This window comes from Octodon degus, unplaced genomic scaffold (genome assembly GCF_000260255.1).
Source record: "Octodon degus isolate 3935 unplaced genomic scaffold, OctDeg1.0 scaffold00042, whole genome shotgun sequence".
NCBI lineage: Eukaryota > Metazoa > Chordata > Mammalia > Rodentia > Octodontidae > Octodon > Octodon degus.
In genome coordinates this window covers 1,901,617-1,914,399 of record NW_004524618.1, presented here as the reverse complement: position 1 = coordinate 1,914,399, position 12,783 = coordinate 1,901,617, and the positions used below count along the sequence as shown (strand labels likewise).

Genomic DNA, 12,783 nt, shown 5'->3' with positions numbered 1-12,783 from the left:
AAAAAAAAAGATTAATAAATACTGACTGAATGAACAGTGAATTAACATCAAGAAAAATGGTGCAACACACATTTATTAGAACCACCTCTTGTGAGAATAGTGACTTCATAGAAGAACGACTCTTGAAACACATCTTTCTGTATCTTATATCTGCTTCTCTAGCAGAAGCTATAAGCCTCTCATGCAGGCCCACATGCAGGCAAAAAAGAACCCACACAGCCCCACCAGCCAAACCAGTGCTCCCTTTTCATTTGTCTCTCCTAAGAGATATTTGAATATTGACATTTATTCTTGGAAGTATATAACATATATATATATATATATATATATATATATATATATATATATACACATATATGTATTTATATTTATTTATTCTCTGGTTCTGGATACTTGTTATTAGCACACTATTTTTTTCCTTAATTACTCTTAAAAGTGGTCCTTATCCAATTAGCAAAGAGATTCTCCAAAGGCAAAGACTCAGGTTTCAAATAAATCCTCCAAAGGCTTTTGTTTATATTTGTTTTTGTTTTTTAGCCGAGCTGTGCAAACCAAGAAAACTCTGATAAGCTTTCTAAGACAGTAGATGGTACCAAGAAGCTAAAAGGCCCTCAGTGGGCTGTTCCAAAGTTTAAATTCACTCCATCTTTTGATAGCCTAGCGAGGCACTAATGATGCAGAGCTTATAACATTTCCATAGCTTGCCACAAAAGTCCCACATTTTTGTGATTTATTCAGACTGATCTAGTCTTATTTAACTAGTAAACATTACTGGCCTCAAGAAATTTACTCAATCTAGAGGTAAGAGAACATCAAACAAGGGGGAAAAAAACAAGGAACAACTGGAAGATCCTCTCATACCTGCTAATCAAGTGACCATGCACCTCAGCGCTGCCATGCCATCTCCCTCCTCTGTGGAGATTCTGGGACTATCTCCAGAACAATGTGCAAGGTTAGCTATTATGTTTTAAAGCTGCCCAAAGATCTCCCTTCGGTCATCTTATAGATGAAAAAATGAAACAAAGCTTTCTAGTACTCATCCTTTGACCACCCAGGGCGTCCAAACTCTTAAGAGGACAGTTGGCAGAGCTAGGCAAAGGAAAAAAGCCTGCAAGATTATATTATATCCCATTATTGCTATGGGAACTATAGCAACTAACAAAGCCTACCTATTTTCCTTACTAAAGGGGTTGTGATACCATGGCCATGATACAGTGGTTGAGTCCAATCTACAGACACACTCTGGCCTACAAAAGATTTTTAAAATCGTAACTAGTTTTCAACAATTAGAAAACATAATGATCTGGAATTCTAGCTTCTCCTGAAAAAAACAGCAAGACTGGTCATACTAGGGGCCCAGGAGATGGCTCAGTAGAATAAGTGCTTGCCTGGCAAGCAAAAGAGCCTGAGTTCAATCCCCGGTTCCACAAGAAAAAAAAAAAAAGACTGGTCATACTGTGCTAACATTCAGAAACAGGAACCATTTGCTCAGCAAATTGCAAGCTGCCTCTTCTAAATACCCACCTGAGTTCTTCTGTGAACCACAGTCTGCAATACATCCATTTCTTCCTGACTCACTTTACTCATTTACATTATTTCACCGACAGTTGGCCATCTGAACTTACTTGTAATCCTGTTATGTGATTTGTCATCATACTTCCATAATCATTTGTAGTACTTCTGCTTCTACAACCATTTCTACTCCCTATTGGAACATAGGAGATGGCATGGCAGCGCTACTTACTTCTACAATCACTACATACTTCTACAATCACATTCACTTACTGTTAAGGCTCCAAAGCAACATACTACTTTAATGAATTTTCCCTTAATTAAACAACTACAGGTGAATATACTAAAATACAGAAAAAGAGAAACAATGAAAGGCAAACTACAGCCTATTACATTTACATAGTTCTTCCAGCTCTCCTCTCTTCATCTCAACCCACCATAACCCCAACAGCAGAATCATTCCAGTCACATTGATGGACAAGGACAGAGTATGATCAACCAATTAGAGATATAAAATGCTAGAATGAATCTTTCCAATGTATGTTCTATATTAAAGTGTCTCCTCAAAAGCAGGAGCTGAGGGCTGGGGAGATGGCTCAGTAGAATAAGCGCTTCCCTGGCAAGCACAAAGGCCTGAGTTCAATCACCAGTTCCAGCAAAAAAAGCAGGAGCTACTTTCTTCCTCCCCAGATGCCACACAGTCACCAGTCTAAGTATTCTATCAATGAAGTCATTTATTTAAAAGTGGCCATCATCCTGACTTCTAGAACACAGGGAAGTGAAATAGTATTGGAACTCAGAACTGTGAACAGAAGCCAGGGATGATGCCCAGCTACTGAGATGTGATAACAGTAGTTCCCACTGTGCTAACAAGGGTCACTGTCGAGACTCCAAGGTACTTGGCCTTAGAGCCATCACAAAAACCAGCTCAAATACAAGTCTTGAAAGAAACACTTTTTGATTTATAGGTGTGTGGGAATTACATCTATCCAGAAAATGACTTTTAGGGGAGAGGGAAGTGTTGGAAATAAAACCCAGGGCCTTGCACATGCCACACAAATACTCTACCACTGAGCTACACCCTCAGCCCCAAAATGACTTTGTAAGAAAAAGAAAATCTCTCCCCTCAGGGCCAAGTGAAAAGATGCTGCACTGGTCACAATGATCCACCTCAAGACCAGATTGGCAACTATGCCAAGTACATCAACTTCACACAGTAATGGTCCAGATGAGTAATGCAAGCCCATCAAATCTGGATAGTTCCTGAGTGACTGTGCTATCCTCAGCTACTTTTTGAGAAATTCTACGATTCAGAACAGTATTTAAATTGCAAATAGTTTCCCAAATCATTTCTTTTTTGTTCTGTTATTTTGTTTGAGACAGGGTCTATCTATGTAGTTCAGGTTGGCCTTGAACTCAACGCAATCCTCCTCCCTCAGCCTCCTGAGTGCTGTGATTACAGGTGTGTGCCACCATGCCCAGCTCCATGAGTTTGATCCAGTCACTTCTTGGATCAAGTGGAGATTTTCATCCTCCTGGTTATTACCTCATCATGCAAAAGTACAGTTTTCCTGATTTGCAGCTCTAGAACTATGTCATAAGTCCTGTTTACATCCTACGACAAGTATATGTAACACTTACTAAATGCCCACGACTTGCAGAAAGGCATCACACTTATCCTGCTTTTAACTTTACTACATCCTTGAGCTAGGGAGCTATGCATACATAATCTGTCAAAAAAATGTAAACACACTTCAGAAAAAGAAAAGTAGTATGATGTCTTTTCAACAGATGGTGTTACCCTCATATGGGAGACCCTAGAGGATGTTACATACCATAGAAAACCCACTACACTGCAGTCCTTAGAGAAGAAATTAAAAATGCATGTGCAGCAATCTCAATGATTAAGGTTACTGAAGCAGCAGTTCACCATACTAATAAAGCATATGGAAACTCATGGCCACTAGTTTGAGGACCTCTTGCAATTGCAGAAGCTGAAGGTAACTTGCATTGCTCTCATGATGTCTCAATCTATTTGGTATTAAAATATTTATACAAGTTTTTCTGGGGGCCTGCCCATTAGCTCAGGTGTTTAAGTGTCTGCTGAAACAAAGCAGTCAGGCTCAGTAAGCTGTGGTTTGAGCTCCTCAACCTCAAGCCAAACCAGACCTGCCCTGAAGGCAATCTGAGTGCCCCCCTCCTCAAAAAAAACCATCCTTCTGCCATTTTGGGTCGGGGAGATACCTCAGGGGAATAAGCACTTGCCTGGCAAGCTCCGCAAAAAAAAAAAAAAGTTTTTCTTTTACTGAAGTGCATATACATTTTTTGGCAGACTCCATACATGCTAATCCTTTTTAAAAATGCATATGTTGCATGATTCCAAAGCAGATCTCTTCATGTATATCCTCCACAGTGCCTAGAGCAGTGTCTTTGTATACCTGACATAAAGGTATACACGTTTCTTTATTATGCATTTAAAAATTCTAATCCTTCCTCTTGAAAAGTACTCTTTACCTTCAGTGGACTTTTATGGCTTTACAACACAGCAGTTTAACAAAGGTCATCACTCTGTAAACTATACTCTTTCATACCCCATTATTAACTTTGCCCCCCTGATTCTACCACAATTAGCCAATCATCTCTCACAATTCTTACAACCCACTAAAAATAACTGGCCAATAATACCAAACGTTGCCAGAATTTAAATCCCTCTATGGCCTGGGTCAAACTGTGTCTGGGACTTCCTTGTGACTAAAGTTCACCTCGTGGGAAAAGGCCTAGAGGAGATCCCAGCCCAAAACACACACCAAACGAGAATACCTGTAAACAACTGTGTACAGAAAGAAATAAGCTTAGAAAAGAAGTCCAGTGTTTATGTACTGCCCCAGAGGTTTAGCTGCCATGGCAGAGGAAAACCCTCTCAGCCCGGCTCCCCAGGCGGCTGACCCCAGCTCCTCCAGATCTTCTTACCGAACACCCAGGTCTAGGGTGCCCTAGCTCATCATTCGGGCTGAATAAACCAACTCGGCGAAACTGAAGCAGGCACACAGGAGCTCTACAGAATCTGGAAGGACACATTTCCAAGGCCTGGAAACTTTGCTTGGCTTTTAGCTGGCGCACCGGGCTCCGGCAGAGCGGCTGAAGCTTACACAGCCGTGGAACACGAAGCAGGGTCCCGGCCACCCGCGCCGCACAGCCGGGGTCGCCCCTCGCGCCGCAGCCGGCTGACCTCTGCCCCCCGCACGCCGCCAGGCCCCGCCCACAACAAGCCTCCTCTGGTCTTACTGCCGCACCCCCGGCCCAGAACCCACCCCGGCGCGTGCCCCTCGAACTTCCGTCCCCCCAGGTCCCTGCTTTGAAGTCAACGTGGCCTCCGCGGAGCCACAACTCCCGGAGGGGACTGGCGGACCTGTCAGCGGATTCAAGATGGCGGGGCCTAGTCCCAGGACCAGCGGCCGCGGCTCATGTCAGCTGCGCCCCCGAGGTGGCTCCCAGCGGCTTCCCAGGCTCAGATGGCAGAAAGAGGAAGGAAAGGAGCCGGTTTTCGGGAAGTGAAGGCTGAAGTCGGGGCCGACCCGCACAGCTGGCCAGAACGGCTCGGCCGGGCCGGGCGGTGGAGCCGGCTACCTTCCCTGTCAGCTCACTGACGTGGTAACTAGCCTCAGTCTAGCCCGCTGCCTGGTAACTGCGCGAGCCCTTCCTCTCACAGCCAATCAGAGCTTGGAGCCGTGAAAAGTGGCATTCCGGTTACCCAATCGAAGAAAGAAATTGGCCCCAGGAGGCGGGAGTGCCTGAAGAGGCGAGTTTACCAGGGAAAGAAAAGAGTAGGCAGGCCACAACCAACGAATAAGAGAATAGTCTGAGTGACAGTCATCAAAACCAATTAAAAAAGGAATTTTGCGGGGCGGTTGGAGGAGCGGAGTTAGATAGTGTTTGGTTGCAGCGCGCCGTCAGGCAGAGACTGCTGGGCCTTGGGCGGTGGAAGGCTGTGATTTGCAGGCAGGGGGGCGGGGCATATTTTGAGAGCCTGAGCGGGCGTCCCTAACCACCGCCACCACCACCACCCTACAAACAGCCCAGCCCCAGCCCCACCCCCCAACCCCTATTCCACCTGCCCACCCACCCACCTACGCAAACACACTGACGGTCTGCTACTTGAGAGAGCGTGCCCTTTCGTAACAGCTCTAGGACCCTTTGATCCTAGACTCAGTCTGGGAAACTATTTCACTCCCTGCTGTACCCGTCCTCTTGACTGCCTGTCTCGTTCTGACTTCTCATAGATGTGATTGCCCCTTCACAACTGTTTCTCTGTATCTTCTGCTCCCCTGGTCCAGAAAAACATAAAATAGGAGATGGTAGAAATCATACACACACACACACACACACACACACACACACACACACATAATTTAAGTATATATGTAATTTAAGTCTCAGTTTATACAACAGGAAACTGAGTCCCAGGTAGTAGGTGGCAGAGTAGAGACAAACTCAGGGGTCCTCATCCCCAGCTCAGTTCTTCTCCGCTGATTTGTGCTACCTCTTATGCCTTAATCTGTCAAGTTATAACCGCCAATTCTGGCCCTTATTTCAAGTCTTGAACATGCTTTGCCAACCAGGGACAAAACTAACCGCACAAGTTAGTACACATCACCATTAACACTGAAGCTAAAAGGCTAAGGGCTCAGTCTGTAGTTCGGTCTAGCCTTGAACTCACTCTGTACCCTAGGCTGGCCTCAAACTAAAGGCAATCCTAAAAACAAACAAAAACTCCTGCCTGAGCCTCCTGAGTGCTATGATTACAGATGTGCACCATTGTGCCTTGTCTCCATTCATTTTCACTGTGCTGCTAGTTGTCTCATCCTCTTATAAGATATGGCAGAGGGTACTAAACCATTTTAAATGATATGTGGGAGACCACAGGAGGATGGGTTTTCTTAGCCTGTTTGTTGAGTAGAATCCAGGTGTACCTGCAGACAGGGAGAGGCTGCTGGGAGGCAGTGAAAAATAACACCAACTTTCGCTGAGTTGATGGTGCACACCTGTAATCCCAACATTTGGGAGGCTGGGGCGGCCTAGTCTGGGCTACACAGTGAGTTCAAGGCTAGTCTGAACTACATAGCGAGACCCTATCTCAAACCAACACCAGCAACAAAAACAACAAAAAGACACCAATTCTCTCCACTGTCTTACAATTTATGGATAACTCAAGTCCAGGAAAGATCCCTACCTAGCCCCATAGGAATGTATCCCAAAACCAGGTATCCAAAATCACATGTTAGGATCCTCTAATTTGAAGAACCATTCAGAACTGATATCTCATCTGTTCACTGGGGTCCTGATCTCTGAGTCCAGCTAAGCAACTTGCTTCTTTCACATAAAATCAGGGAAAGAGGACACATCATCACACCACATCATTTCACAGTATCTCTCAGCCATTGTCCTCAGTTGAAAAGGGAATATTGGCCTCCTGGGTCTGTCTCAAATTAAGAAGTCATGGAGAAAGCTGGGGGTATAGCTCAGCGGCACAGTACCTGCCTGGAAAGTGCAGTCCTGAGTTCAATTCCCAGTACCAAAAAAAAGAAGAAGACATGGAGTTACTGAAAAGTCTTCTTCTTTTCCTCCTCCATCTCTTCCTCTTTCTCCTCCTCATCTTCTTGGTACTGGGGATCAAACTCAGGACCTTAAGCTTGCTGGGCAGTCACTTATGCCACTGAACTATCTCCATGGCACCCTTTTATTGTGTGTGTAACGGGGGCTCTCTATGCAATTCAGGCTGGCTTTGAGCTCATTTTGTAGCCCAGGCTGGTCTCAAACTCCCAGTGATCCTTCTATTCAGGCTCCCAAGTGCTGGGATTACAGGTGTGCACCACCACACCTGGCTTGATCCTCTAAGTGTGCCAAAACTTCCTACCTCTCTACCTTTCCACTGGCCTCCAGAAATTCATCATCTTAAAAGTATGTGGAGGGCTGGGGAAATAGCTCAGTAGAATAAATGCTCACCTGGCAAGCACAAGGGCCTGAGTTCAATCCCCAGTTCCAGAAAAAAAAAAAAAGTATGTGATTGTACATTAAAGATGAACAGTAGAGAGATGACAATTCCCTAACCCCTATTAACTACTATCACATCATACCTTTTAGACTTCAGTATGATTTTTTAAAATCTTCACTTATTTATTTGGTACTGGGTTCGATATGCAGCTCAGATTCATAGTGATCCCCCCGTCTCAGCCTCCCGAGCACTGGGATTACGCCACCACACCTAGTTTCCAGCTGGCACAGCACACCTGGGTTCTGGGCCATTGCAGCATGCCAGGGTTGGACCCCTGGTCCTTGCACTTGCCAGGCAAGTGCTTAGACCACCAAGCTATTTCCCTAGCGCTTCCGCATGATTTTTTAAGTTAAAAAATTATTTTAGCACTTGAATACATAGACAAATTTATGTCAGCAAATCAGAGTCTATTGATGACACATATTTTCAATGGAGACCAGGTAGGAGAGGGGACTCACTTGGTCTCATATTTTTCAGCCAATGAATCTGGTTCTAATCAGAATCAGAAGGAGGATCTGGGGAGATGGCTCAGTGGAATAAGTGTTTCCTTGACAAGCGCAAGGGCCTGAGTTCAATCCCCAGTTCCGCAAAAAAAAAAAAAAAAGAATGGGAAGGGATTTAGCATCTTTATTGTTTCTGTTCTCAAATTGCTTTTGGACAGCAACCACTTTCTTAATTAAATGCTAGAGACCCTCGGGAAGGTCCAAAGCAAGTCCCTGGGACTGCAGGATTCTTGGGATTGTATTGTTCACCACGAAACATACTTCTAGAACCTTGTGTGAGTCCCCCAGAATAGCACCAATTTGTGAGTGAGCCAGACCTTTCTTGACCACTTTGTAAATTTGCTCCTTCACATTATCAGACATCAACTTCAGGCAAGTAGAGATGCCCAGAGCAGACTGGGACAGGTTCTCTCCCAGAGGATTCGTGCTGGGAGCAATCCTGCAGCAAAGCAAACACCACCAGCAACGAAGACCTCAGAGTATACAATATTTATTGAGTTTCTACATCGTACTTGGAAACAGAAGAATGAAGAAGACATAATCCTTGCACTCTTAACTCTTAGTCACATAGGGGACGGCTCATAAACTGGACCCTTTAATGCAGTAGGTGAGAGAATAATACATTATGCACCCAGGATACTGGAGAACCTGAGAGTTTGGAAGACCTTTCCAGACAGAATGAAGCCTGAGTGGAACTTAGGAGGACAGACAGGGGCTGGAGAGACTGATTGTTGTCAGGAGGCTAGAGGTGTGCTCCCAGGAGGCTGTATGCAGGCACGGTTGGCTCCTGAAGGTCGAGTATGCCAAGCTAGAGCCTTGACTTTTTATCCTGAGGGAATTAAGAACTATTGAGCAGAGATGTGAGTGGTGAGATTTGCTTTCCTAATTTGTGACCAGGTTCTCAGGAGCACCGAGCAACCTGGTCCAGTGTCACATGTTTCTCGGACATCTACCCTGTCCCTTGAACATTTCTAATGAGAAAACACCAAGGCCATGCTCTGCCCACAGGACTGATCTGTTACCGGCCCACTCGAAACGGGGAGAACACGGCCCAGGCAAACGGAGGGTACAAAAGAGAAAGGCAAGAAAAGTGGGGGGCAAAGGGACACACCTTTGGAAGCACCAGCCCGGGCCCCCCAAGAATCCGCGAGGGCCCCGTTAATCTGAGGTGGCAGTGAATTAAGTTAGCGGGCGAGGGCACAAGTACTGGTGAAGTTGGAATCCCTCTTTAGTTTGCCTCATTTCAAAGCCCACTTTTCTCACCACCTTCCATGGGGCCGGAGGTGGTGAGGGTACTCAGCTTGAGAAGTGGGGTAGATGGGAAAAAGGGAGTGCAGAGAACAGAACCCGGTCTCTCAAAGTGGCAGAGGCAGGAGGAGAGGCAAAAAGCAGGAGCAAGGAGATGAAGCGAAAAGAAAGGCATGCGTGGGAAGATTGGAACTGAGACAACAGGGCGGAGAGACGGACAGCAACAAGTGGAGAAAATTGGCGAAACTTGAGCGGCAGACAAATCTGAGTGCGGAGAGCCAGTGGCCTCGCGCGCATTCCCACCTGGCACCCCGGCAGCTCTCTCCCCCTGCACCGCCGAGCTCGGCTCCGGGGAGCTGCCGGGCCCCACTTCACTGCCCGCGGGTCCTCCTGCTCCGCCGGCTACGCTACTCAGCCGCTCCAGTGGACGCCAGAGTCCCAGCTGCAGCCGGGGTCCGGCCACGTGGGGAGGGGCGTGGCCCGGGGGCCGTGACTCGCTTCCGATTGGCCTTGGGGCGGGGCTCTTGGCGGTCGGCCGGCAGGACCCCGCCCCCGAAGGCGGGACCTGAACATTCGCAGCTGGAAAGGGCGGGGCCGGGGCCGCGCAGCTGGAAGGGGGCGGGGCCTAAGTCCTGCGGCTCGGAGCCGCGGGCTGGGGGCGCCCTGGGCTGCCATAAAGTGAATGGGCACTGGCTGGGGGTGGCAGTCCGCGGCGAGGCTCGCGCTCTCCCCCGCGGGTCTGGGAGCGCCGGAGCGAAGCGGCCGTCCGGGAGCAGGGGGACAGCCCCCACCCCGGCCGGGTGCCTGGCCCCGGGACCCGCGCGCCCTCCAGACCGTCGCCGCCGGGAGTCCGTCTGCCGCGGGACGCGCTGTGAGTGCTTGACCATGCCGGGGACAGGAGCGCGAGGGTCCGCGGGGCCGGGGCCGGTCCCGGGATCCCCAAAAGGAACCTGGGGCGTCCGGACGCCGGTACCTGGGGAACGGGTCGACCCTGGGAGGGCGTCCTGTAAGCCTAGAACCAGGACTTGGGAAATGGGATAAGGACCCGGGAGACCCGAAAGGGGAAGACTCACGGGACCCCGAGCGAAGTGGGAGGCGTGGAGCCAGGACAGGCGCTCCGCAAAGCAGGCAGTAGCAAACACAATGGAGAGCGCCCGGAATAAACGGCGCAGGACTGCCGGGGACGGGGGCCGCGGAGGCCTGGCCAGCTGGGGCCGAGGCCCTCGGCGGCGCCCGACACTCCCGGCAAGCTCTGGCGGACTCGGGGCTGACATCGGGCACAAAGTCGGTGCGCTTCCGTCCCCAGCTGCTCTGCAGTTGGAATAGGAGCTGGGTCGCGAGAGCCGGCAACGACTGGGTCAGACGGTCGCGGTGGGAGCTCAGAAGGAATCAAGTGAGGTCTGGCGGAGCCGGCTTGGGGTGCCAGGCTGGGTGGGTCTCGACCTGGAGCCACCCCAGAATGGGACAAAATGTCCGTGGCACCTGGAGCTCAAAGCGGACAGAATGTCCGGGACGGTGAAGTGGGTCTCTCTGGAGCAGCAGCTCTCTGTTTGGCCGTGCTAGACAGAATGTCCCTGGCCGGTGGCATACCCATCTATCCGGCAGCGCCTCTTGGGCTGCTGCGTGTGTAACGGGTCGGTTGTGCTGGGTGAAATCCCTGCTCACTCTTAGCAAACTTCTACCCCTCCTGGCCTTGGGCTGGGGAACCAGGGGTGAGAGTTAAGGGTGCGGCCAGGGGCAGGCGGGGCTATCCTCCCTCCATCTCAGAGTAGATCAGTGCATCACCCTGAACTTGCAGCTTCCACATTTGAGGAGGGAAAGCTAATGAAGGGACTGAAGGCAAATCAAGACCAGGAAAGGATAGGATGAGCCACAAAGAGCACTAAGAATGCAGTCAGGAGCCCAGCACAAACCCTGGGCAGCCCCAGCTTCCTCACAGACTCAGAGCCAGCCCCAGAATGCAGACACCCCAGATCTGTCCAGAGGCTCCCAGTGGAGGAGGTTGTGTAGGTGTTGAGCCAGAAGAGGCTGCTGAGGCTGCTGGCCAGAGCAAGCCCTGTGCACCTCTTTCTGGCTTACTTCCTCAGCCCACCAGGCTGCATACCACCCCAGTGCCTGAGAAGTGGAAAGGAGACACGTGGCACCCAGGCTCTGTGGCCAACATGGAGCCTGTCCTGTGCTCTGAGTCTGGTCAGGAAGATGTCTCCACTGCCCTCTACTTTCCTCAGCTGGAGGTGGGCTCTGAGTCCTCCAGCCTGTACCATAATTGCCCACCCTACACTCAGTTCTAGCCAGAGCCCGGTTATGTTGAACAGGACAAGCTGGACATGGAAATGTACAGCTGTTCTCCCAGCTACTTGGGAGGCTGAAGCAGAAAGATTTCAACTTGGAGGCCAGCTCTAGGCAACTTCAATTGAACTTCTGGCAGAATAAAAAGGGCTGGGGATTAGTTCCATGATACTTAGAATCAGTCCCTAGTACTTAAAAAAAAAAAAAAGAAAGAAAGAAAGAAAAAAGAAAAGTTGAAGAGGAAGAGTAGAGAGAACTCTCTGTGTCTATGTAAGTGAGCTAGACAACTGGCCAGGGCCCGTGTTTTCCTGAGGACAAGCACAAGGCATTGTGTTCAGCAATGAGTAATCTAAACCACTTAGTCTCAACCTTTCTTACCCTCCACAGATAAGTGCATACATACATATTCCCAACATGCCCACCTCCACTCCTCAAATCTAAAGTTTGCTTAGACACTGCCTATAACATCGTTTCTCAACCTTTCCTTGTCCCTTGCTCTTTTTTAATAAAATAGACTCATATCCTAATCACTGCCACCACATTCTGAAACACTTTTTTAGGGGCATGTGTTCCCATTGCCTTTGAAAAGTCACTGAAATTATGGATGAAATGAAGGACTGGGGGGGCAAGGATCTAGCTCAATGGTGTAAGCACCTGTCTGGCAAGTGCAAGATCCTGAGTTCAATCCCTGGTACCACCAAAAAAAAAAAAAAAACCACCAAAAAAAAAAAAAAAAAAAAGGAAAAAAACAATAAAGGAGTTGGAGGCAGAAAAGGGATAAGAAAGGGATCACCCGTGAAGACTTTAGCCCCCAATTCTGCCTCTGCCAAAAAGAGACGGCACCATAGAAAGATGATTGGAAACAAAAGACAGAACCTTCTTCTACTCTTGTGTAAAGCTATGTAGCTGAGTATGTGCCCTTTCCCTGGCTTGATGGGAAAATGTTACAGGCCTGGAGCAGGGACAGGGGATGGCTGGCAGGGTGGGGAGTGGCTGGTTGCTAGAGAGAACAAATTTCAAGCCTGCAGCCTCTGGAAGGTGAGACGGGACGCAAATCTACAGTATGATGAAAGACCTGGATGAGCAGGGTGGGGTGAGGGGCTCTCAGATGAGCAGGGGTGAGGTGAGGGGCTCTCAGATGAGCAGGGGTGGGGTGAGGGGCCTCTCAGATGAGCAGGG

At 48.7% G+C, this 12,783-nt stretch overlaps 2 protein-coding genes across 6 annotated transcripts in view; one reads left to right on the top strand and one right to left on the bottom strand.

Annotated features, from left to right (window-relative positions):
* The window catches only part of Gbf1 (golgi brefeldin A resistant guanine nucleotide exchange factor 1), a 152,289-nt gene extending 147,086 nt beyond the window's left edge, over window positions 1-5,203 (bottom strand). For 3 of the 5 annotated variants that reach the window (XM_023715644.1, XM_004631470.2, XM_004631471.2), the window contains exon 1: window positions 4,922-5,180. The gene's annotated coding sequence lies outside the window, so the exon portion shown is untranslated. Of the gene's footprint in view, window positions 1-4,921 lie in introns of all 5 variants that reach the window. The other 2 variants (XM_023715646.1, XM_023715645.1) reach the window with 2 other exon arrangements.
* A 4,797-nt stretch (window positions 5,204-10,000) lies between these two features.
* Window positions 10,001-12,783, top strand: part of Pitx3 (paired like homeodomain 3) — an 11,504-nt gene continuing 8,721 nt past the window's right edge. Inside the window, exon 1 of the mRNA XM_004631468.2 lies at window positions 10,001-10,186. The gene's annotated coding sequence lies outside the window, so the exon portion shown is untranslated. The remainder of the gene's footprint in view (window positions 10,187-12,783) is intronic.